Source organism: Bison bison, unplaced genomic scaffold, assembly GCF_000754665.1.
Source record: "Bison bison bison isolate TAMUID 2011002044 unplaced genomic scaffold, Bison_UMD1.0 scf7180017864322, whole genome shotgun sequence".
In the NCBI taxonomy this organism is placed as follows: Eukaryota; Metazoa; Chordata; class Mammalia; order Artiodactyla; family Bovidae; genus Bison; species Bison bison.
Window position 1 is genome coordinate 533,379 of NW_011494894.1, and position 26,868 is coordinate 560,246.

General features: G+C 43.6%; 1 protein-coding gene across 3 annotated transcripts in view; it reads left to right on the plus strand.

Annotated features, from left to right (window-relative positions):
• The window catches only part of DTL (denticleless E3 ubiquitin protein ligase homolog (Drosophila)), a 91,081-nt gene that overhangs the window by 52,877 nt on the left and 11,336 nt on the right, over positions 1-26,868 (plus strand). Inside the window, exon 16 of one of the 3 annotated variants that reach the window (XM_010853023.1) lies at positions 26,226-26,526. The exons of 1 other annotated variant lie outside the window; for it this stretch is intronic. The gene's annotated coding sequence lies outside the window, so the exon portion shown is untranslated. Of the gene's footprint in view, positions 1-1,604; positions 2,344-26,225; positions 26,527-26,868 lie in introns of those variants that run through there. One more of the 3 variants, XM_010853024.1, reaches the window with a different exon arrangement.

Genomic DNA, 26,868 nt, shown 5'->3' on the forward strand with positions numbered 1-26,868 from the left:
TGGGTTCTTTTTCGAGGCCAGTGGTACTTAACTGCCATTATCACATCAGTGCCAAAGTGCCAGCCATGAAGGGTTGCCCTTCGGTGGACAAACTCAGCACGGGTTCAGTTGGCACCCGAGTACCAGACTGTGCTGCCGCTGTTGCTGTTCAGGACCCTGGTTTCCAGTTTACGAGAACTTTCTCTTAGTAGGAGCTGGCATCTCCCTCTCACGCCGGACCTCTTCATGGGTTTTTGCTAAAGTTATCAATTTGGATGAAGATGTTAAGAGTTTTGAAGTCAGAGTCTAAAAGTAATTATACAAATGGACCCTTCCTTAATATATCACTAGATAATATATGTTACTGAAACAGCAAACCATAAATAAACCATCTGGCCTTGCTATATTGACACAAAGTTAGCAAATACTGTCATACATCGCTTGACAATCATTCAGTACCAGCCTTTGCCTCTTTAATTTCTCTTCCACCTTTTTCCCCATCACCTATGGTGTACTCAAACACAACTTTCCAAGAGTTATTTGAAAAGAAGCATTATAGGATTTATTAAGTGTAACAAATAAAAAAGGTACAGAAACTTAATTAAAATCCATTAGGCATTGTTGCTCCTTATAATAGGTTAACATTTGGCCCAACTCTTAATGTCAAGTTGGAAATGCTACTGCCATAAAAACCTTATTGAATTTTTCTAGCTTTATGTGGAAGTTAAGATTCTGAGTCCAGAAACCAATGAGTTGACTAGCAGACAAGTCGAAATGAATATTAGTAACTTTCAGTGGAGAAGAGGATGTGCATAATAAACATTTCTCAGCTCCCTAATTAGGTAATGAAGTATTGGCCTTTAAGTGTTGCAGCTATAATTAAGTATTTGGTTTTGGAAAACTACCTCCTAAAACCAAGAAATGTCAGTGACAAAGTGTAGAATTCTACATAAGAGTGCCTGCAGGACTAGGAGAACTAGAATGTGGTTTTTTGATTATTAGGAATGGTTTCTATCCCAGCCAATTCTTCTGTTCAATAAATTACACACAGGGAGGATGCTGTTAAGAGCAGCTTGTTAACTTGAGTTATCCTGTGGTGTCCTCATGCCTTCCTGTTTACTTTGACAGCATTTCACTGTTTCGTGTTATTTTGGCCAGCTGAATAGTAGATGAAGCCAGGGTTGTGAGTTTGATTCCCAACTAGGCCTATTCACTTCACTCTGTTCTGTGGCCACAGGCAGCGAGCATGTCACAGGCTTCCCCTAGCCAGCCACCCCACGGAGGGGGCTGGATAGTGTTGAGGCTCAGGATGAACAGACTCAAGAGTCTGTATCCTCGGTGCACACATCCTGAAGGCATTCTGAATTCTGGTCTTTCCTTAGTTCTCCCTATCTGAAGAACCAAGTTTATAAACCTCTTAATCAAACTTATAGACTATTTCTTGCAATACACACATAAGTGACTATAATTGTTACCCACATTTTGACAGATCCACATTTAGGCAGAAACTAAAGCACAAAAATTCAGTAACTCGCCCAAGGACACCACAGCCAACCAGTAGCAGCTTGTAGACTGGGCTGACTCAAACGCCCACGTACTAATTCCCGTATTATAATGCCTCACAGGAAAAAGCCTGACCCTGGCCCCTCTATTCATCACATATATGCTCTCCATTTTGTGCAAATTTGCAAGAGAACTCTCAAAATACTCCAAAAACATTTCCTACTTGAGCAATTGAAAAATGACTCCTTGAGAGAGGAAACCATTGTTAACTACAGGAGGAAGGTGACACTCAAGTCGAGAAGCTTGAAGCACTACTGATAACATTACAAGAACACAAGAAGACTGACAAACAGGATCGAAAGCTGGAACAACAGGAGCAGAGGCACAGAAGTTAAAATTCTTGAGGAAAGGAAAAGTGGAGTACGACTTGCCCACCCGTATAAGGGGGAGAATGAAGGAGGATCCACGTAGCCCAGGAACCAAGAGCTCCACCCCTGTGTCCAAGGGAAGCCCTGCACTGAGCACGTGTGCAGCCGTGTTCACAGCAGCATCGTTGATTCTGGAAACAACCCAAATGTCCATTCACAGTAGGATGGATAAACTAGGCTACGCATAACGGAAGACTAACTATAAAAAGCACGAACTAGCTATACATCACACTGTGAATGAATGTTAGAATGTTGACCGAAAGAACAAAGGAATGCATACAGTACGATTCCTTTCAAATCAAGTGTTAAAAAACAGGCGTTACTGAACTAGCATTTGAGGCATATACGTATGGATGGTAAAAGGCCAAACAAAAATATGACTATTAAAGTAAGACAGCAGTTCCCTCTGGAGGGTTGTGCTTGGTATAAGTAATACGCCGGGGAGTGAGGCAGCTTCCGATTACAGCAAGGTTCTATCCTTTGCTCTTGGTGGTGACATGCGTGTTTGCTCTAGGATTATACATTGCATTCGTGTTTCATGTACTCTACATATTTTATGATTTACAATGTTTAAAGGAATGAAAATGAGAGAGTTCTCTAGAGAAGACAGGCAGGAGGTGGGGAGGAGGAAGTTCTAGATCGACTGGAAAATAACAGTTACACAAAGGGAATGAGCTACCAGGGGAGCCTGGGAGACCTTCTCGATACTTTCTAAGGAAAAAGGAAAATCCTCTGCTCCCCTGAGGCAGAAGGATGAAGAGTTGCTTCTACAGGTGCTGTGAGGATTCAGTATATTCGTTCACTTTACTAGAAAAGAACTGAGACTTCAGCCAACAGTGCAGTGGCTCATACATGGGGCTGGAGTTTTCATGACTGGGACTGAGCCAAGAGTTAAGAGAATCCAGCAGCACTGGAGCCTTTAGCTGCCTGAAAACTCCATGCTATATACGTTTCTTCCTTTCTCCTTCTTCCTCATCTTTTGTTTTCTTACTTTTCCCACAGTCGGTCATCAAATTAAGACAGAAATGGGTCGTAGAAATCAAATTCTTATTTTAAAGATGTAGAAACTGGCCTGGGAAAGTGAAGCAATTTGACCAGCATCACAAAACTAGATAGTGGCAGCCCCCATTCTGCTGCCCCACTGTTTGCATGCCAGTCCTTCTCCTCTATTAGCCCGTCCCCTGAATGCTTGACTGTCCCGCCTCTGTTCGAGGTGTTTCCTCTGACTGGAATAGTTTTCACCCCTTATGCCTGCCTTTAATATCCTCTTTTTTAAGGTCCAGTTCAAACACTCTTCTCTATACTTCTAAGGGAAGTATATACTTTTATGGGAAGCATTTATAGATGTTCATAATTACGCCTGCCTTCCGCTGAACCCCCAGCACCTTTTTTAAACACTAGTGCTTATCACATTTATCTTAGAGTTACTTCCATATTTCGCCACTAGACTATGCCCTCCTAGATTCAAACTGAACTCACTCATTCCTGTCTGCCCAGTGGTGTGCTAGAGCTGACTCGTGAAAACCAAGTATTAAATATTCAAGAATTTTGTGAGCTGGTTGTTAAAATGGTAGCCTGAATCACTGGTGAGAGTATTTATACCATGGAAGAAACAAAAGCTACAAATCAGGGCCCTTTTTTCCCCCAGAGAGACTGCACATCAAGGCATATTTCCCATCACCACTACCACCAACCCTCATGCTTGCTATAGTGCCTGGCAGAACAGTTGCAAAAAGCATGAGGAAGAAAGGGAACCAGTGGAAGCACAGACCAAAACGTAAAGAGAATTCTAAAAGTGTCTGCTCAGGAGCCCGGAGAAGAGAATCCTTTGCGAACTGGGCCATTGACTGCTGCAGAGAAGTTGATGGTAAGGCCAGCAAGTCTTTGTCCTTCTCCAGAGCTATCCCAGTAGCATCACAGGGATGAAAGGTGGCTGGGATGGGAAAAACAGGAGTGGTTAGAAAAGGAGCAGTCAAGGTAGGTTTCTCTCAAGAGAACCTAGTCTTTCTCCTAGTAAATAGCTATTTGCTGAGCACCTAGGGCTTCCCAGGTGATGCTTATGGTAAAGAACCTGCCTGCCAATGCAGGAGACACAAGAGATGCGGGTTTGATCCCTGGGTCAGGAAGATCCCCTAGAGGAGGGCACGGCAACCCATTCCAGTAAAATTGCCTGGAGAATCCCATGGACAGAGAAGCCTGGAGGGCTGCAGTCCATGGGGTTGCAAAGAGTCGGACACAACTGAAGCGGCTTAGCACATACTACGTGTCAGGCTTTGCACTAAACAGAAGTAACAAAGGCCTGTCCTCAAGCTGCTCCCAGTCTCCTAGGGCAGACGAGAACGGACACGATGTGCTAAGGTCTCTGCTGAAGGCATGATGGATGGGGGCGCCGGGGCACATCCAGCCGAGGCTGGACATCCAGGGAAAGTTTTATTCAGAAGCTGATGCTGAGCCCTGGAGAAGAAAAAATTTACAGATGGTAAATGAAAAAAGAGCGTTCCTCATAAAGGAAATAGCAAAATAACATCAACAGTGGTCTGAGGGTGTGAGGAAGCGTGCCTGCTGGGGGAACTCAAGTAATTCCAGTTTCCTTAGCGCTGGAGCAGAGGGAATGTGTCCAGAACAGCAGGAGATGAGGCTGTGGGGGCAGGCAGGGGGCAGGGCATGAAGGCCCCTACTGCACCACTAGTTGGGACTCAGGCACAGCCCCTGAGTGACTGGGCGGGAGACAAGCACGAGCTGGTTTTTCTTTTAGAAAGATGATTCTGGAAGCAGCTGGTAAAGAATCCGCCTGCAATGCGGGAGACCTGGGTGCAATCCCTGGGTTGGGAAGATTCCCTGGAGAAAGGAAAGGCTACCCACTCCAGTATTCTGGCCTGGAGAATTCCATGGACTGTATAAGTCCATGGGGTCGCAAAGAGGACTGAGCGACTTTCACTTTTCTGGTAGCAGAGTGGAAGGTAAATTGGGAAGTCGACCCCGTTAGGAGGTGATGCAGTAATCTCAGCGGTAGGAGGAATAGGCCTGAAAGAAGCAGTGGCAGTGTGAGTGAGAGGAGAGTGCCGATTTGAGAGAGGCTCCCGAGAGAGCAGACTGGTGGTTTTCTAAGTGGATAAACGAGAGAAGGAATCGAATGAATCCCAGGTTCTGATACTGGCAACTGGTGAATGGTATATCATTTGGCGGGAAAGGATACAGTAGAAAGGACAGGATTATGGGAAAAGACTATTTTCCCTGTAAACCCCTGATGAATAGTATCAAGTAGAGATGCCCTATAGAAGTTCCAGAGAGCAGTCTGGGCTGGAAAGAATTTAAGGAGTATTAGGTGTGAAAAGAATAGTTAATGTGGAGCTTTAGAGAGGAGAGGGCTTCCCAGGTGGCACTAGTGGTAAAGAAATCTGCCAATGCAGGAGACATGAGACGTGGGTTCAATCCCTGGGTCAGGAAGATTCCCTGAAGGAAGGCATGGCTACCCACTCCAGTATTCTTGCCTGGAGAGTCCCATGGACAGAGCAGCCTGGCGGGCCACAGTCCATGGCATCGCAGAGTCAGACAGTGCTGAAGCGATTTAGCACTAGCAGCAGAGAGGAGATGGACAGGGAGAACATGTCAAGCCGTGGTTCTCAAGCTTGGGTGAACACTCCACCAGTTTTTAATTCAGGAGATCTGAGGTGAGGCCTGAAAAGCTGTACCTTGAACAAGAGGCCAGGTTGATGGTACTGGTCTGAGGACCATGCTTATTTGTGTGGAGAGAAGCCCCCATTTCAGGATGAGTAGAGAAAGAAGCAAGCTTCTCTGGTGGCTCAGATGGTAAAGAATCAGCCTGCAATGTGGGAGACCCAGGTTGGATCCCTGGGTTGGGAAGATGCCCTGGAGAAGGAAATGGCAACCCACTCCAGTATTCTTGCCTGGAGAATCCCAGGGACAGAGGAGCCTGGCGGGCTGCAGTCCATGGGGTCACAAGCGGACACGACTGAGCAATTAACACAGGGAGAAAGAAGAGCTGTCAGGAGAGACTGAGAGGGAGCCATTTTAGGAAGAGGTGATTCAAGATATAGTTTCAAGGAGTAAAACTGAACAATGTTGGACAAGATGAAGAGCAAATAATGCCAATTGCATTTGACAATTTAGAGGGTAATACTGGAGTCAGGTGGCTGTGTCCGGGAGGAGACGGAAGGTAGCAAACGCGGTTTCCTTTTCCGAGACGTTTGGCTGAGAAGGGAAGAGAAGGTCCGGACCCTGGGTGCAGGGGCAGGGTCGTGGTCAGGACGAGATCTGCGGAACAGAAAGACTGAGTGCGTGTGTGGGCCAGGAGAAAGGAGGCAGGAAAGAGGGAGGGTTCAAAGACGGGAGTGGGGATAACTATGGAGGCAGGAAGAAAGAGGATCCAGAACACAGGGAAGCTTTGCCTTGAGGAGGAAGAGCCCTCCCTGTGAGGCCAGAGGGGCCTTCGGGATGCCAGGAAAGGCCAGAAGAATCAAGGGGGAGAGTTTTGAAGGCTAGATGTGCCTGGAGGAGATTTGTAATGTTTGTAAGCCAACAGCAAGGGGCCGGCCCAGAGGCAATGGCTCAGGGTCCCGGCAATGGAGTCTTAGGAGGGATGGCATCAGGAACAGAGACAGACAAGGATGTCATTTAGGAAATGCCCAGAGATGCCGCTGCAGTCACCACAGTGCTACGTATAATCTTGAAAAAATAAAAATAATTTAATATGAAAAATGTGAGTCACTATGTTATAAACCTGAAACTTACATAATATTGTACATCAACTATACTTCAACCTTTTAAAAGTTTAAAAAAATAAATAAAAATATTTTCCAGCAATCATAGGGTGTTAGTTAGATAAATTAAGGTATGAAAAGTGAAAGTGAAGTTGCTCAGTCGTGTCCAACTCTTTACGACCCCATGGACTGTAGCCTACCAGGCTCCTCCGTCCATGTATTTCCCAGGCAAAAGTACTGGAGTGGGTTGCCATTTCCTTCTCCAGGGGATCTTCCTGACCCAGGGATCAAACCTGGTTCTCCTGCATTGTAGGCAGACGCTTTACCATCTGAGCCACCAGGGAAGACTCAAGATATAAAAGGAAAGATGCTATTATAATGACAGAAAAAAAGATAGGAAATAATATAAATTACCAAATAGTAGATGTAACATCTACTTTTGCTTTTAAGGGTGTAAGTGAATTTGAATATTTGTAAAGGTAATGTAGTAGTAGTAGTAGTCAGCATTGGAGAGTGGACTCACAAGCAATTGACTTATTTTCCAGATCTTGTGTGTATGTAGAATACATATACACATTTCCACTACTTCTTCTTTATGAAAGATTCCTGGAGACAGAATTACTGTGACAAAGGGACTGGAAAACAATAAGATCCCTGCCTTAAAAGTGCCAACTTACTTTTGAGAACATGGTGCTGTAAATAAGAGATTTTTCATAGAGATATAAGGACATTGAAGAAGTTCACCCAAAAGGAAAGTTTCAGAGTACGGAGAATGAAGAAACAAAGTGGGTGTGGGAAGAGGGAAAGGGACGAATATGTGCCTATTTGTGACCCAGTCTATGCTAGGCTCTTTGATAAATACAACCCTACAAGGGGATTGTTGTTATTCCCATTTTACAGATAAACTGAACCTCTGAGTTTAAACCATTTGCCCATGAAAGCTAGTGAGTAATGAGGAGAGTTCCAAGTGCTGACCTCCGGAAGCTCGTGTGGGCACTGATTCAGTCAGACACAGGCAGAGGACAGAAGAATACCCCAACACTCCAACAGATGCTCACTGGAACTCCCACAGTGATGCCTTTCATCTCTGGTTCCCCCCTGACCAAGAATGATAGCATCAGAATTGAAGTATTCATACCTCCAATTAGGAATAAACAAGGGATGATTTATAAGACTGTTGACTGCAGGAGGAGCTCTGATGAAAGTCAACAGACTTTTCCCAGAGTTTACAATCATCTTATGATGAGACATAAGATAATGTTTCACCCAGATTCCTTAATCTTGACTCGACCACTTGGTAATTCTGTGACATTATGCAATTTACTTAATCCCTCTGAGCCTATTTCTTCATCAAAAAAATTACAGAAGTATTAACAGTAATTCTCTCATTGCCATCAGAGAAGTCAATGAGTTGGATTGTGTAAAGTCCTCAAATTAAGGGCCAGGCAGGTAATAAGTTTCTGCTTCTTTTTAATATATTTTTAATTGAAGGGTAATTGCTTTATAATATTGTGTTGGTTTCTGCCATATATCAACAGGATTCATGTTGATATACGACATATATATATCATACCATAGGTAGACATATGGCGCCTCCTGAATCTTCCTCCCACCTCCCACACCATCTTTTCCAACTGCTCTGAGGGGCCAAAATTCCTACCTTGGAGAGTGAATAGTAGAGGAGAGAGTCAGACACACGTGGTCTTTTTTTAAAAAGTATTTTATTGAAGTATAGTCAAAATGTTGGGTTAGTTTTCTGCTGTACAGCAAAGTGATTCAGATATATATAAAATTCTTTTTCATATTCTTTTCCATTATGGTTTATTCCAGGATATTGAATATAGTTCTCTGTGCTATATAATAGGACCTTGCTGTTTATCCATTCTATAATAGTTTGCATCTGCTAATCCCGAACTCCCAAACCACCCCGTCCCCCTTGACAGCCAGAAGTCTGTTCTTAATATCTGTAAGTCTGTTTGTTTCACAGTTAAGTTCATTTGAAGACACATGTGGTCCTTTTGTTGCTATTGACTGCCTATTACTATTTATTTATTAATAAATATTCGGCATGTATTTCTTGAGAACATGAATTCCTTTACATGACCGCAGTATAATTATCATACTCAAGAAATCTGACATTGATAAATACAGACCCTTAAAAGGAATGGTTTTTTGAGGGCTCAGACATCACAGAAAGCTTGTAAATTTCCAGGAGAGCTCAACAATATGGGAATAGAAGCAAAGACAGCTGAGTTAGGGACTACCTGAGATGGGGAGTCAGCCGAGAAGGACTCAGAGAAGAATAAAGATGCGAGATCAGTGAGCAGCCTGGAGACAGCAGGCCAAGGGGTCCAGGCTAGGAATGGAAGAAACAAGAGTTTCTGGGAAGGGTGAGCAGGTGAGGAACAAAATACCCCCACAGGCAGAAAGCGTTTGATAGGTCACGTGCAGAGTAGGTTGTGAGAATTTGTGATGCCATGGGCCATTCTGATGCCACGTCCAGGTTATGTTCAATACAGTGGGAGAGTGCTGGAGATCCATAGACAACTGAATGGGGTGGCCTGGGAGATGGGACGGTCTGCTCTGGAGAGGACCAGAGAACAGGGCAGGCCATGTTTTCACTGGGAGAAGAAGATGGAAAATGTGTATGTGAAAAAGATGATGGAAGTGAGGAAGTGTGTTCACTGGCTGACTGCAAGGAAACACCTTCAAAAGCCTAGGAACTCTGTGAAGCTCCATCTTGTGATAGGATTGCTGCCCAACAGGAAGTGAATGTGGAAGACCAGGAAATGGCCCCCCACAGCCCAGCCTGCGCCCCTCGCACCGGGACAGGACCTGCCGGAGGAAAAGTCCGGGGCTCCCGGGTCAGCACACCCGGCCTATTTCTGAACATTCAGGCTGCTGAGTAATGGCCCCAGAGGAAGTGCCAGCGTCTCACAGGGCACAAGGGGAAAGTGAGAACTCGGGCTTGGCACCTTATTTTGGGAGCTGTCGTCAAAAGCCCAGCCCTGCAGTTCGTGTGCCTGACACTCCACTACAGCTCACAGGGAGTCTGAATGACCAGCCCTGCTCACACAGGTGCCCAGAGAGACAGACCCTGCAAGAAAAGAAGAGCTCTGTGATTTCCCTGAAGATAGCAAATTCTGAGTGCTTACTTCCTCAAGGAGAATCAACAGTCAGTCCAGTTGGGCAACTAGGCAGTGAAGCCTGTTATTTCTCCCTGCACACGTTCTTTGACTGCAAGATGACCATGACATGCGGGATACCTACAGACACTCTGCTCCGAACCTGAGAGGTTGAGGTGTGTAGTTTGAGTTAGAGTGAATTTGAGTTTGTTTCCAAAGATGGGAATGCCACCCTCACTCTCCCAGCCAGTCCCCTCTGCTGGCTAGGGTTACGACTCAGTCTAACGTGGAGACAGTCACATATACACAAGGGTCAAATCTCTGACCCCATAGTACCCAGAGCTAACTGGCCCTGAGAGCCTCTGGGACAAACCTTTGCATTAGTTGCTTCTGAATGCAAGACTCCACTGACTGCCCTGGGGACACTCGTGGCTCTGTGATAGTTCAGTTCAGTTCAGTTGCTCAGTTGTCTCCAACTCTTTCTAACCCTGTGGACTGTAACACATCAGGCTTCCCTGTCCATTACCAACTCCCCAAACTTGCTCAATCTCATGTCCATCGAGTCAGTGATGCATTCCAACCATCTCGTCGTCTATCATCCCCTTCTCCTAACTTCAATCTTCCCCAGCATCAGGGTCTTTTCCAATGAGTCAGTTCTTCTCATCAAGTGGCCAAAGTATTGGAGTTTCAGCTTCAGCATCAGTCCTTCCAATGAATACTCAGGACTGATCTCCTTCAGGATGGACTGGTTTGATCTCCCTGAAGTCCAAGGGACTCTCAAGAGTCTTCTCCAACACCACAGTTCGAAAGCATCAATTCTTCAGCATTCAGCTTTCTTTATGGTCCAACTCTCACATCCTTACGTGACTACTCCAAAAACCATAGCTTTGACTAGACAGACCTTTGTCAGCAAAGTAATATCTCTGCTTTTTAATATACTGTCTAGGTTTGTCATAGCTTTTCTTCCAAGAAGCAAGCACCTTTTAATTTCATGGCTGCAGTCACCATCTGCAGTGATTTTGGAGCCTAAAAAAGTAAAGTCTGTCACTGTTTCCATTGTTTCTACATCTACTTGCCATGAAGGGACCAGATGCCATGATCTTCGTTTTTTTAATGTTGAGTTTTAAGCCAGGTTTTTCAATCTCCTCTTTCACTTTCGTCAAGAGGCTCTTTAGTTTCTCTTCACTTTCTGCCATAAGGGTGGTGTCATCTGCCTATCAGGTTATTGATATTTCTCCCAGCAATCTTGATTCCAGCTTGTGCTTAATCCAGCCTGGCATTTTGCATGATGTACTCTGCATATAAGTTAAATAAGCAGGGTGACAATATACAGCCTTGACGTACTCCTTTCCCGATTTTGAACCAGTCTATAGTTCCATGTCCAGTTCCAACTGTTGCTTCTTAACCTGCATACAGATTTCTCAGAAGGCAGGTCAGGTGGTCTGGTATTCCCATCTCTTGAAGAATTTTCCACAGTTTGTTGTGATCCACACAGCCAAAGGCTTTGGCATAGACAATAAAGCAGAAGTAGATGTATTTCTGGGACTCTCTTGCTTTTTCAATAATACAACAAATGTTGGCAATTTGATCTCTGGTTTCTAAATCCGGCTTGAACATCTGAAAGTTCTCTGTTCATGTATGATAGTAGGTCTGGTTAATTCTCAAGTTCTCTTAAGTCTCTTAGGGGTTCCAAGTCTAGATCTGAGGTGAATCTCCTATCTCGACTTCCTATATACCCCCTCCTTTTCTTAAAAAGTAAACTCTCTTAATTATTTGGGACTTCTTAGGAATTCAAGTTCTCTCTTCTTAAATAGCCCTATGAACTAAAGTAATTGGGGTCCAACAGGGTTGAGTGGTTTGCGTGGAATCGTGTGAACCCTAGGGGACTTCCCTGGTGGTCTAGTGGGTAAGACTCCGCCCTCCCAACACAGGGGGCCCAGGTTCGATCCCTGGACAGGGAACTAGATCCACATGCTGCAGCTAAGAGTTTGCTAGCTGCACCTAAAGATCTCGCCTGCTACAACAAAGATTGGAGGTCCCAAGTGTCGCAACTAAGACCCAACGCACCCAAATAAACACATAAATGATAAAGAGAAAGAACTCTGCAGCACAGCTGTGATGGAAGCTCAGTGGGGTCCCTGCCTCATTCCATTGGCCCACCTCCACCTGCTTGCCTCTGGTTGGCGCCAGTCTAAAAACAAAACCACGGATGGCTACAGGCATAGGCTCCTTCTCTGCGACTGCCACCTGTCTCTCTGGGACAGTCTTGGACATCACTACATCAGGTAGAAGATTATAAATACCCTAGCAAACCTGACACGTACCTTTCGGTGATAACCCCTGCTGGGTGAAATTCTACCCAGCTCAAATATTATTGTTCCCGGCTCAAATATTATTGTCCTGTAGTCATGGCTTCTGTTGGGTTTTTTTTCTGTCATTCATCTGCCAATGACTCCCCTGTAGTCAGAATGGCTGTCTTGTGCACAGAAGACATAACCTCTATTCTGAATTTCATTCGTTTTCTGTGGCTATAGCCAGGACTTAATTCATTTATCAGATTAAATGCAATAGTGTTGGGAGCATAAGTTTCTACACTTGTTCTCTGAAAAGTTCAAGGTTTTCTTACCTGGGGATTATCCACATTTGGGGGAATCTTTGAAATCCAGAGACACACTACAGAGAAATTCACAAGATAATTATATGCAAAATGTTGCTTGAAAGAGTATGGTTGTGGGTCTGCAGGTTCATAGACCTTATGAAGCCCATTGATGAGCCTCAGGAGCTCTGCAGGTCTGTGTTTAAGGATGCCTGGCTCAAGCTACTGCAGAACAGTCAGCTCCAGCCCAACAGTAGTGGAACAGGGTTCCTGGATTTAGTCCCTCTGTGGGTGAGTTGACTTTGCACACAGAAGCTCTTATCTCAGAACCGCAGAATAATCTCAAAAGTTCAGACCTGGAAAGAGGCTTAGTATGTGCTTAGTTCAACCTCCTCTTTTTATAGATTAAAAAGGAAAAGAAAAGCACAGAGAAAATTAGTCATTTACTTGAGGTCACATGGTAATTACAGGGCTAGGACTAGAGCCCAGGCCACACCACATAATACCAAGTGAATGGCTTTAAATGGTGAATCAGGGATATAATTTTGCATATGATGGAAAGCACATGATCATAGTCTCCTCATTTTTAAACACACGAACTGAGATAGGCAGCCAGTATTTACTTAGTGTCTATCATACATCTGTTCATTTATTCAGTTATCAAAAAAATACGTATCTAATGTACACTAAGTTCCAGGCACTATGCAAGGTACTATTTACCATCAGGGTCAACCTTCCCTTAACATAGTATCAACAGACACACAGAATCAGTGCCAACACCCCCTTCTTACGATGCTGTATTTTTTTTTCATGGCACACAGATATCAATTCAGATGCAGTCCACACTCAGGGATTCCACTGGTCATGGCTTCAAGGTCTTTTTCTATCATGAACTGAGTTGGAGGGAGGTGATTTTCCTATACTAAATGTAGGCAGAACTAGCTCTTTTACATGCTGAGCAAACACTCTGATTAGGAGCTTGTTATAGTTTAGTTTATACTTTAAAAAATTTTAATTTTATTTAGGTATAATAGACATATAAAATGTAAGATATTTAAAATGTACATCATGGTGATTGAGAGATATATATGTATATATATATACCACACACACACTGAAATGATTGCCCCCTCAATCTAGCTAATTAACTCATCACCTCACATATATCAGTTTTTTTTAATGTAACATTTAAGTTATATTCTCTTAGCAAATTTCAGTTTTACAATACAGTATTATCAACTACAGTGATAATACTTTATATTAGATCCTGTGCTATGCTTAGTCTCTCCGTCATATCCAACTCTTTGCAACTGCATGGTTCAGTTCAGTTCAGTCGTTGAGTCACGTCTGATGCTTTGCGACCCCATGAACCACAGCACGCCTCCCTGTCCATCACCAACTCCCGGAGTCCACCCAAACTCATGTCCATCGAGTCGGTGATGCCATCCAACCAACTCATCCTCTGTCGTCCCCTTCTCCTCCTGCCCTCAATCTTTCCCAGCATCAGGGTCTTTTCAAATGAGTCAGCTCTTTGCATCAGGTGGCCAAAGTATTGCAGTTTCAGCTTCAACATCAGTCCTTCCAGGACTGATCTCCTTTAGGATGGACTGGTTGGATCTCCTTGCAGTCCAAGGGACTCTCAAGAGTCTTCTCCAACACCACAGGCCAAAAGCATCAATTCTTCGGTGCTCAGCTTTCTTTATAGTCCAACTCTCACATCCATACATTTCTACTGGAAACACCATAGCCTTGACTAGATGGACCTTTGTTGGCAAAGTAATGTCTCTGCTTTTGAATATGCTGTCTAGGTTGGTCATAACTTTCCTTCCAAGGAGTAAGCGTCTTCTAATTTCATGGCTGAAGTCACCATCTGCAGTGATTTTTGAGCCCCCAAAAATAAAGTCAGCCACTGTTTGTCCCGTTTCCCCATCTATTTGCCATGAAGTGATGGGACCAGATGCCATCACCTTAGTTTTCTGAATGTTGAGGTTTAAGCTAACTTTTTCACTCTCCTCTTTCACTTTTATCAAGAGGCTCTTTAGTTCTTCTTCACTTTCTGCCATAAGAGTGGTGTTATCTGCATGTCTGAGGTTATTGCGACTGCATGGACTGTAGCCCAAAAGGCTCCTCTGACCATGGGATTCTCCAGGCAAGATTACTAGAGTGGGTTGCCATGCCCTCCTAGAGGTGCTCTTTCCAATCCAGGGATCACACTCAGGTCTACCATGTTGCAGGCAGATTCTTTACCTTCTGAGCCATCAGGGAAGCCCAAGAATACTGGAGTGGGTAGCCTATCCCTTCTCCAGAGGATCTTCCTGACCCAGCAATTGAACCAGGGATTCTTTACCAGCTGAGCTACCAGGGAAGCCCACATTAGATCCTAAGACCTTATTAATCTTATAGTTGAAACTTTGTGCCCCTTTATCAATCTCTCCTTATTCTCTCACTCTTCAGACCCTGGCAACCACTTTTCTACTCAATTTCTCTACATCTCATTTTGTTTTTAAGAGTCCATATGTAAATGGTAACACAGAGTATTTGTTTTACTCTGTCTGGCTTATTGCACTTAGCATAATGCCCTCAAAGTCCATCCACATTGTTACAAATGACAGGATTTCCTTCTTTCTCGTGGCTCAGTAATATTCCATTGTATATGTGTGTCACATCTTCTTTATCCATTCCTCTGTAGATGGACACTTGGCTTGTTTCCATGTCTTAGCCATTGTGAATAATGCATGCAAATATCTCTTCAAGAACCTGTTTTCATTTCTTTTGGATATATACTCTGAAATGGGATTGCTGGATCCTGTAGTAGTTGTATTTTAAAATTTTTGAGGAACCCCTATATTGTTTTCCATACTGGCTGCACCAATTTGTATTCCCACTAAGAGTGTACAGGGGTTCCCTTTTCTCCATATTCTCCCCAAAACTTGCCATCTTGTCTTTTTGATGATAGCCATTCAACAGTATTGGTATGAGGTGATATCATCTTGTGGTTTTGATTTGCATTTCCCTGATAATTAGTGATACAGAGCATGTTTTTATTAACAGATACCTGTTGGCCATCTGTATGTCTTCTTTGGAAAAATTGTCTATTCAGTTCCTCTGCCCATCTTTTAATTGGATTGTTTGGGGGTGGGTTGGCATCAATTGAGATGATGGTGTGTTATTAATATTATTTTTTCACTCATGCTATTAATGTGGTGCTTTGATTATTAATTTTTTTTTTTTTTTTTTTTTTGCTGTGCTGGATTTTCATTGCTGTGCTTGGGTTTTCTCTAGTTGTGGCGAGTGGGGACTACTCTTCACTGGGGTACGTGGGCTTCTCATTGTGGTGGCTTCTCTTGTTGCAGAGCATGGGCTCTAGGCGGGCGGGCTCAGTGGTTGTGGCTCACGGGCTTTGTTCCCTCATGGCGTGTGGGATCTTCCCAGACCAGGGATTGAACCCATGTGCCCTGCATTGGCAGGTGGATTGTCAACCACTGGACCACCAGGGGAGTCCCTGTTTGGTTTTTTGCTACTGAGTTTTGTGAGTTCTTTTTTTGGATTGTGATATTATGATGTATAAGAAAAATATATTTGCTTATTCAGAAGGCCAAAATGTATTTCTCATATATATTTTATCTTCATGTACAGTTCCTGGCTCACAACTCTCAAAACCCTTGGGATTTCCTAAGTGTTGAGAATGATAAAGGTGCTTTTTGTTATGTGAAAGAGGTAACTTTCAGAAGCACCTAAGGGTGGGGACTGGTGGCCAGGTAAACCAACCGTGTGACTACAGGACCCTTCTGCTCCACACCCTGATTTCCAGAAAGGAGAGAGCTGTTTGAAGTTCAATCAGACACCATTGGCCAATGATTGAGTCAATCATGTCTATGAGGATGGCTTTTTGGTCCTTTTTGGAGAGCTTCCACGTTGGGGAACCAGAATGCATCCATGTGCCACCATGTCCGGCACCACATTCCGTGCGGACAGAAGCGCCTTTGTTCAGGACCTTGCCCTGTGTATCTCTGCATTTGGCTATTGATTCATAATCTTTATTGCCCCTTCATAATAAATTGGTAATCTAGTGAGTACACAGGTTTTCCTGAGTTCTGTAAGCCATTCTAGCAAATTAATCAAGCCCAGGAGGCAGTCGTGGGAACTTCTTGTTTTAGCCAGTAGGTCGGAAGAACAAATGACCACTGATGTGGAGGACGGCTCTCTTGTGGGACTGAGCTCTTTGCCTGTGGTTTCTGATTCTATCTACAGGCAGATAGTGTCAGAATTGAGTTGCAATTTTGGACACCTTGCTTGCTGGTGCGGGGAAGCCTACCACACACATTGGAACTGGGTCCAAGAGGAACTCTTTGCAGGATATTTACCCCTTAACAGACATATGAATTGCAAATATTTCCTCCTATCTCACAGGTTGCCTTTCATTTTGTTGATGATTTCCTTTGCTATGCAGATGTTTTTTAGTTTGACGTAGTCATGTAGTCCCACTGGTTTATTTTGCTTTTGGTGTTATATCCAAAAAATCATTGCCAAGAGTGATGTTAAGGGGCTTACCCTTTATGTTTCATCTAGGAGTGTTATGGTTTCAAGTCTTACATTTAAGTCCATAATCCGTTTTGAGTAGATTTTTGTGTATGGTGTAAGATAGGAGTCCAGTTTCATTCTTTTGCGAGTGTCTGCCTAGTTTTCCCAACATCATTTATTGAGACTATCATTTCCACATTATATATTCTTGGTTTCTTTGTCAAAAATTAATTAGCCATGTATGCATGGGTTTATTTCTGGGCTGTCTATTCTGTCTCAGTGATCTTTGTTTTTAGTTTTATACCAATATTGTACTGTTTTGATTACTATTGCATCATAATATAATTTGAAATCAGGGTGTATGATACTTCCAGCTTTGTTCTTTCTCAAGATAGCTTTGGCTATTCGGAATTTTAGAATTCTAGAATTTTACAAACATTTTGTTCTAGTCCTGTGAAAACTGCCATTGGAATTTTGATAGGGATTGCATTGAATCTGTAGTTTGCATTAGATTGTATAGATATTTTAATAATATTAATTCTTCCAATCCATGAGCACAGAATATTTTTCCATTTATTTATGTCTTCTTTAGTTTCTTTCTTCAATGTGTTATAATTTTCAGTGTACAGATCTTTCACCTCCTTAGTTAAATTTTTTCCTAGGTACTTTATTCTCTTGATGCAATTATACATGAGATTGTTTTCTTAATATCTCTCTCTGATAGTTCATATTAGTGTATAGAAACGCAACTGATTTTTGTACATTGATTTTGATCAATGTTGATCCTACAACTTTACTGAATTTGATTATTAGTGTTAACAATCTTTGGTGGCATTTTAGGGTTGTCTACACATAATAGCATGACATCTACATAGAGGGACAATTTTGCTTCTTCCTTTTTGATTTGGAGGTTTTTTATTTCTTTGTCTTGCCTAATTCTTCTGGCTAGGCCTTCCAGTACCATGTTAAATAAAAGTAGTGGGAGTGGGCATCCATTTTGTTTCTGATCTTAAGGGGAAAGCTTGTAGCTTTTCACCATTAAGTGTAATATTCGTTGTGAACTTATATATATGGCCTTTATTATGTTGAGGTAAGTTCCTCAATGCCCAGTTTGTTGAGAAGTGAAGTGGCTCAGCCATGTGCAAGCAATCCCATGATGTAGCTTACCAAGCTCCTCTGTCCATGGAATTTTCCAGGCAAGAATACTGCAGTGGGTTGCCATTTCCTTCTCCAGGAGAACTTCCCGCCCTGGGGATTGAATCCAGGTCTCCCACATGACTGGGGAGCCACTGAGCCACCAGGGAAGCCCAAGTTTGTTGAGGGCTTAGTTAATCTTTACCATAACATGGCAAGGAGGTGCTTTTATTATCTCCATCTTAATGATCAGGAAACTGAAGCTTAGAAGCTCGAGTAACTTCCCCAATGTTTGCAAGTGGTAAAGCCAAAACTAAACTTTGCAGTCTGGCCCCTACACAGCTCCTTTAAGAGCCAAAGTAGCAGGAAGCCAAGGGGAAGCAAGCTGTAAGTGTGACTCCTCCAGCCTCCAGTGTGCTGAGAGAGTCATTCTGTGGTCTCTGTTATTCATTTGACCACGATGCTACTGCATCTTATGATATATTGTCCTATGTATGTGGGTTATTGTTTTTTATTTTTAAAGATTTATTTAATTATTTTTGTCCATTTATTTGGCTGTGTTGCATCATGCAAGATCTTTCATTGCATTTCATGGACTCCAGCTGTGGCTCACAGGCTCCAGAGCGTGAGGGCTGAGTGGTCATGGTGCATGGGCTTAGTTGCTCTGAGGCATGTGGGATCTTGGACCAAGACCAAGGATCGAACCTGCATCCCCTGCACTGAAAGGTAGATTCTTAACCACTGGACCACCAGGAAAGTCCCTGGGTTATTTTTTAAAAACACATTGTGAGCACCTTGAAGATAGAGATCGTGTCCCACCGTAGCACTGCACACATGCCAAGCAAATAGTTTGGTAAGTCCTATCCACTGGGGCTCAAAATTCCCTGAGGGTAGACCTTAGGTATAGAAATTCAGAAAACTACATCTTAAAGATCTCCTAGGCTTCCAAGTCTCATTTAAGAGTTGAAGAAACTGGGGCCTAAAAAGTGGAATCAAAGCTAGTCTCAACCCTTTCTTCAGGGCAGGGCCATCCTAAAGTATCCTCTCCTCCTACCCCCACCAGCCTTATGAGCAGTGCTGAAACTCTGTGTGTAATTACCCAACAGAGGTTAAGACCTTGGGATCCAATGACCATAAGACAATAAAACTCTGATGTCATTGCTGGTCAGTCAGGTTTGTAGCTGGAACTGAAGGAACCTAGCGATTATATTGTTTAGTTGTAGGGGAAGTAACAGGCCCAGAGATGGCAAGGGACCTAGTACTCATCAGCTGGCCGAGGGTAATCAATTAAATGGCACTCCCTTGCCCAGAGGGAGCTAAGACACAGGAGACATGTGTGGCCTTTCCCTGGCTGGAGTGTGTATATCTAGGTGAGAGTGGGGTTGCTCTCTTCCCAAGTGTGGCCGGCTTAGGGAACACTGCCCATGCTTCAGCAGGTCTATCAGCGGCTCGCCCCTGTGTTCACCTGCTCTCCTCCATTCTCCAAACAGTAGATGCCACCCCTGAGGCCTGGGCACAAGCTGCAACCTAAATCCACCACTCCTTCTGTCCTCCTCCACCAGCCCTTCCCTTCTCAGCATCAGCTCTGGCCCAGCGAGCAGGTTAGGACTGTCACACATGCACAGATTATAACCTGGCTGCCCTGTTTCTCCTCCATGGGTAAAAAACCCAGAGTGGAGGGACAGAAGCATCTCTACTCTGTATCACTCTCTGCAGAAGCCAAGGGCCAGAGGAAGCCGTTGCTTCTTTGAAGGCAGTGTGGGCACCAGACTGTCGAGTTAGTTAAAGCATTAAATAAAGCTGTGTTGTCCTACTAGACTTGGACAGTGACCTCCTCAGGGGTCGAACCCTGTCCCTCCCGTGCACTCACAAGCACAGTACGGATCAAAGAACAGCACTTTCTGAAAACTGAAAGGGATAGTTCCCAACAAGCCTGCTGAGACAGTGCAGGGAGGCTGAGCTCCACGTGGGCAATCAGTCAGGCTGTCCCAAGGGCAGGAAGTTTGGAAGGTGAACTGCAGGGATGCTCACTCTGTGGAGACAGAGGACCCCTCCCCCAAGCTGTGCTTCCACTGAGAGCTGGGAGCTGGTTATCCCCATCCCCCAGGCCTGCAAACAGGGGAGGGGAAAGATTCTCACCTCTTCTTGACGGCTAAGTCCAACGCCTGAAGAACTGATCTCTCTACCTGCTTCTTGTCTGCACTCAAGACCCCAAACACCACTGAGGAAAGTCTTACCATCAGGCAGATGGCTCGCACTCGTGTCCGACTCTTTGTGACCCCGTGGATGGTAGCTGGCCAGGCTCTTCTGTCCATGGGAATTCTCCAAGCAAGAATACTGGAGTGGGTTGCCATGCCCTCCTCCAGGGGATATTCCCAACCCAGAGATCGAACCCGCATCTATCTTGCATCTTCTGCGTTGACTGGCAGGTTCTTTACCACTATGCTAACTTGGAAGCCCCCAGACAGATGGGTTCCATTGTAACAGAGGATCATCTACCCCGCATGCACCAAAGCATGGTTGACAATTTTACTGGATTTCTGGGTCAGTTCACATTCCTATCAACACTGTTCCAAACCTTCTCCACTCCCCTGAGTGCCCTCACCTCCACCCTCCCTTTCCTCAGAAGTCATCATCTTCCAGTTCCTCCTCTTTTGTGTTGAAATTATTAGTCACTCTGGCGTGTCCAACTCTGCAACCCCATGGACTGTAACCCGCCAGGCTCCTCTGTCCGTGGAATTCTCCAGGAATACTGGAGTGGGGAGCTATTCCCTTCTCTAGGGATCTTCCCGACTCAGGAATCAAACCTGCATCTTCTGCATTGCAGGCGAATTTTTTATCATCTGAGCCACCAGGGAAGCCCGCCAAATGTTTCAGCCTACCTAGACTTCCCTTCCTTCTTGCTCCCCACTACGCTGGAAGAGTTTTCCTGTCTACTCTCTAACCAAGAGCCATCCCACCACTTGTGTATTATATCCCATTCTCCTCCACCTTCCTACAGTGAATCTTACCTGTAATTTAGCGAATCTTTCTGTTGCATATTAAGTCTCTTCCTCTGTACTCGGTCCATCTCGTACTTATTTTTTTTTTAATGTATTTATTTAGCTGTACCAGGTCTTACTTGCAGCACGTAGGATATTTTAGCTGAGGCATACGAACTCTTAGTTGTGGCATGTGGGATCTAGTTCCCCGATCAGCAGTTGAGCTTGGGCCCCTGCCCTGAGAGCGAGGAGTCTTAGCCACTGGACTACCAGGGAAGTCCCCTTCTCGTGGTTATTCAAACAAACTCATATCTCTCTCATTAAAAAAGAGACTAATATACATCTTTCTCCGTCTGCGGCCTTCTTTCTCTATTCCTGTACACAATCTAATTCCTCCCTTTAACGTTCAGTACTCTCCAATCTGACTTTCACTGTTATTACTCTCCTAAAGCATCTTTTTCAATGGTCATCAGGGATATTCATGATTAATACAGTGGTCATTTTTCAGTCCTCATCTTGCCTCTTCAGCATTTGACTCTGTTGAGTGGTTATATATGACCATTCTCTCTCTTAAAAAAAAAAAAAAAACTTCCCTTATCCTCCACGATACAACAGTCTCCTTGTTTGATGTCTCTGTCTTTAACCACCTTGCTCAGTCTCCTTTACAAACTTATCCTTCTCTACCTAGCCATTCATGGTTAGAGTTCAAGGCATAAAGTTCTCTTTAAGTCTCTTATTCTAAAGTGCTTTTGCACACTACACTGAACTGCCTTGTGAAAATGTTAAAATCAGCTTTTTATTATAAACATCTTCCCATATCTGCAAAATTATTTTAGTGGGCATATATTATGCATGTACTATAACTTATTTACTTATTTACTTATTTACTCAATCTCCTACTGTTCGTTGCTTCAGTCGTGTCCGACTCTTTGCATCCCTATGGACTGTAGTCTTCCAGGGTTTTCTGTCCGTGGGAATCTCCAGGCAAAAATACTGGAGTGGGTTGCCATTTCCTACTCCAAGGGAATCTTCCTGATCCAGGGATCGAACCCAGGGTCAATCGAACCCTGTGTCTCCCATGTCTCCTGCATTGGCAGGCAGGTTCTTTACCACTAGCTCCACCTGGGAAGCCCATTGTCGGTCATGTGGGTCCTTTCTAACACTTCTGCCTTTATAAGTAGCACTGTGACAATCACCCTTATACGACTCTCCTTGCATGTGATTAGATGAGAGATGCTAATATGAATTACTACTATCCAGTCAGTAAGAAACTGCTATATGGAAACTGGGAATTTGGAGAAAATGTACACTTCATTTTTGAGGTCAGGAGCATGGAGGAAGCTATCTAGGTAACCCACAGAGCAGTACTGAGAAGGACAGACTCAGGCAGAAAAAAACCCGGCTTGGTCAAGTGTATATATATATCTGCTCTTTCCCTATTCTTCCAAGTTTTCAACTTGGAAGTTACCACCTCAGATGAAAAGAGGTCTGGCCTGATGTGTCAGGCCCAAACTTGGATGGCTGCAGGACAAATACGTCAGCAAAAGTCAGTGCCAGAAAGGCAGCAAGAGTGTGCTGACAGCAGACAGGATGGGGCATGGCCTCGAGAGCAAAAGAGAATTGTGGGGAAAGGAAGAGTTGGCACAGACAACGTGGGCTCTTCTTCATCTCCCCAGTATTTCCTATCGGAGAGCCCCAGGGCCCAGTCCTGGACTTCCACCTGCTCTGTCCGTCCTTCCTTCGTGATCTCACCCAGACCCACGGCTTTGAGTATTAACGCTATCCATACAGAGACGATCGCCAGCTTCACACCTCTAGCCTGACCTCGAGTCTAAACACATGACCAGTGCATCCAGATGAAAAGCTGACATCCCCACTTGGATGTCTAACAGGCATCTCACATTTAACACATAAAGCGTAACTCCTAACTTTACCTCCTCGCCTCCCCGGCTAAATCTGATTTCAACTCAGGTAATGGCAATATCACTTTCGCAGTTTCAAACCAAAAACTTCATTCATTTATTTATTTTTAATTTTTTCTGTGCTGGGTCTTTGTTGGGGCCCACGGGCTCTCTTTAGCTGAGGAGCACAGGCTCTAGAGCCTCGGCCTCAGTAGCCGCAGTGTGTGGCCTCCCTAGATGTGGTGTGTGGGCCTAGCTGTCCTGCGGCATGTGGGATCCTAGTTCCCTGACCAGGGTTAGAACCCATATGGGTCCATCATATCAGAAGGCAGATTCTTACCCTCTGGACCACCAGGAAAGTCCTCAGGCCAGAAACTTGAAGTCATCCTTGACGTCCTCTTTTTCTCACAACCTGCATCCAACTGATAATCAAATCCTGTTGGCCTGATCTTCAAAAACAGATTCAGGTTTGCCTTCATCCATGAAAAATGGGACTTAACTATCTCTCTATAAACAATGGAAAAACTGGATCAAAGATGTGGAACAACTATTTCCAGACATTGGATCAGAGGCAAGACGGGACTGTGATCCCTCAGGGAAGGGAAGCAAATGAGGTGAGCCCTCAGTCGTGGAGGCGGAGGCAATTTTCAGATTGCATGGCCCCCAGTACAGAACCATTTTTCAAGGACAAGAACCAGCCACTTGTGGGAAGCTGATTACATTGGTTCTTCTTCACTATGGAAGAGATAACAGTTTATCTTGACTGGGATTAAAACATATTTCATTTACTCTGGGAAAAAGCCGTTCTCCCAGAATTATAGTACCTGTGACATACAACGGGTAATTACCATTTTAACTCACTCCTTTTCACAAGTTTTCAACTATATCCATACAGAAAAATGTCTCTGTAAGAACAGTTAAGTCCTAACGAAAGTCAATATCAAAATGTTATTTGCTTTCTGCCTCATTTTATAGAAAGATACTTATTCTCTGTCAAACAAGAAAACACTGTACAACGGAGGACCTCTATATTCCCAAAAGCCCTGCATTAGTTCATTCGACAAACATCTGATGAGTGTCTGCTATGTATCAGGCAAAGAATACTAAGAACAGAGGGATCAATGGGCAAACAAACTCCAAAGCAGGCACTAATCTGCTAGACTACCCAAAATCAAGGACCAAGTTTCATTTCAGACACCTGATGGTAATTTTTTAGGGGTGTGCATTCAACCTATCAGTTTAATTTGCATATTAAATAAGTCCAGTTATAAGATCACTTAAGATTTATATTAGTTTATTATTACCAATATTTAATATTATTAGCTATTATTATTTACAGTTTCAATTCAAGAAGAATAAAAAGAAAAACTAAATAGTATGTTTATTTGATATTAGAATAATAGCATATAGAAATTTTTGAAGTTTGTATCTATATAATAAAGTATACTTTTTAAATGTCTAACTTAAATAACCCAGTCTCCCGCATTGCAGGCAGACTCTTTACCATCTGAGCCACCAGGGAAGCCCCAACTTAAAAAACATATTTCATTAACTCTAAGTGGATCCTGGACTTATTTATAAAATGTAAAGGTATAAAATACTTTAAGGAGAAGAAAACAGAGGAGAAAGTCTTTGAGATCTAGGGCTAGGCAATGAGTTCTAAGAACTGACCCCGAAAGCTTGATCCATACAAGGAGAAGGTGATAAATCTGACCTCACTAAAATTAAGAGCTTCTGCTCGATAAAAGACTGTGAAAAGGTTGAAAAAGAAGCCATCGAGAGAAAATGTTTGCAAAGCATATACCTATCAATGGACCAGTGTCCAAAATACATAAAGAACCCTTAAAGCCCAATAGTAAAAAAAAAAAAAAAAGTCCAGTTAGAAAATGGACAAAAAATATAGACATTTTACTAAAGGTATAGTATGGAAAATAAACACATGGCCAAAAAGTTCTATAGCATTAGCCATTAAAGAAAAATAAGGTAAAACCACAATGAGATGTCACTACACATTTACTAAAGTAAATACTTGTGACATCACATGCTGGTGAGAATGTGGGAAAACTGGCTCCTTCACACTGCTGGCGGGAACGTGAAATGGCAAAGTGGCACTGGAAAACAGCTTGGCAGGTTTGTTGTTATTGTTTTTAACAAAACTGAACATAAAATTGCCTTATGACCCAGCAATTGAGCTCTTGGGCATTAATTCCAGAGAAATGAAAACTTCTGTTCACACGAAAACCTATACACAAATGTTTATAGTTGCTTTATTCATGACAGCCAAAGGAAAAAAAATGGAAACAGTCCAGCTGTCCTTCAATGCTTGAAAAGTTAAACAAACTGGTACATTCATACCGTAGAATACTCAGCAATAGAAAAGAATGAGCTATTGGTGAACGCAACAACTTGGATGACTCTTCAGGGAAGTATACTGAGTGGAAAAAGCCAATTCTAAAAGGTTATGCTTTGAATGATTCCATTTATTAAGATATTTTGAGGGACTTCCCTGGCAATCCAGTGGTTAAGGTTTCACCTTCCAGTACGGGGGATGCAGGTTCCCTTCTTGGTCAGGGAGTTAAGATCCCTTGACTGCATGCTTGACGGCCAAAAAACCAAAGCATTTAAAAAAAAAAAAAGCAAAATTCAATAAAGACTTTAAAAATGGTCCACATCAAAAAAGCTTTTTAAAAAATTTAGAGATGATGAAACATGGAGAACAGATGAACGGTTGTCAGAGGGTAGGGATTGGGGAAAAGAGAGGGAGAAGCAACAGTCAAGACAGGGAATTCTGTGGGGCTGGAACTGGTTTGTATCTTGACTGCGGAGGTGGATAAACAAACCTACACACATGATACGATTGTATAGAACGAAGCACATACACACAGACTCACAGACACAGAAAGACGGAGAGGCAAAATTGGGGCGATCTGAATTCTAACAGGCTTCCCTGGTGGCTCAGGTGGTAAAGAATTTGCCTGCAACACGGGAGACCTGGGTTTGATCCCTGAGTCAGGAAGATCGCCTGGAGAAGGGCATGGCAACCCACTCCAGTATTCTTGCCTGGAGAATTTCCATGGACAGAGGAGCCTGGTGGGCTACAGTCCACAGGGTCACAAAGACTCAGACGTGACTGAGCGACTAACACACTGATCTGTAATCGTGTGTGTCTCCCAGCTGCGGCATTGTACTATCTTTGCAAGATGCTACCCTTGGGGGGACACTGGGTAAAGAGTACATTGGATCTCTCTGGAATTGTTTTTTACAACTGCATATGCATGTATAATTATCAAATAAAGGTTTAATTTTAAAACGACATCTTCCTGGTTGATATTCTAGGTTTGGATGAGCTTTTTCTGCAAGGAGAGCCTGAGCCAACACCACAATCCAAAGGCTTGTTAGAGTGTTAGATCCACGGACACAGGACTGAGTGTAACCTTGCTTTGGAATCTGGGCCTCACTCTTCAGCAAAGGTGGGAGTGGGTACATGACCTGGTATCCCCTAGTCCTAGCTCACATCCAGAAGCTGATAGTGGTAAAGTGGCTGCTTAATGATGCAGCTGAGACACCAACTTGGAGCTGATATCACCCTAATCAACCACCATTATATTCTGCTATGAAGACTGATGCTGAAGCTAAAGTTCCAATACTTTGGCCACTTGATGTGAAGAGCTGACTCACTGGAAAAGACCCTGATGTTGGGAAGGGTTGAGGGCAGGAGGAAAAGAGGGTGACAGAGGATGAGATGGTTGGATGGCATCACTGACTCAATGGACATGAATCTGAGCAATCATTCATTCATTCACTATCTGAGGGATAGTGAAGGACAGGGAAGCTTGGTGTGCTGCAGTCCATGGAGCAAAGAATCAGACACGACTTAGCAACTGCACAACGATATATACTACTGTGTCCCCAGTAGATGCAACACATATGTCCAGGAACCATGGTAGACCTGGACATGGTAGACTCTAGTGACCTTGTG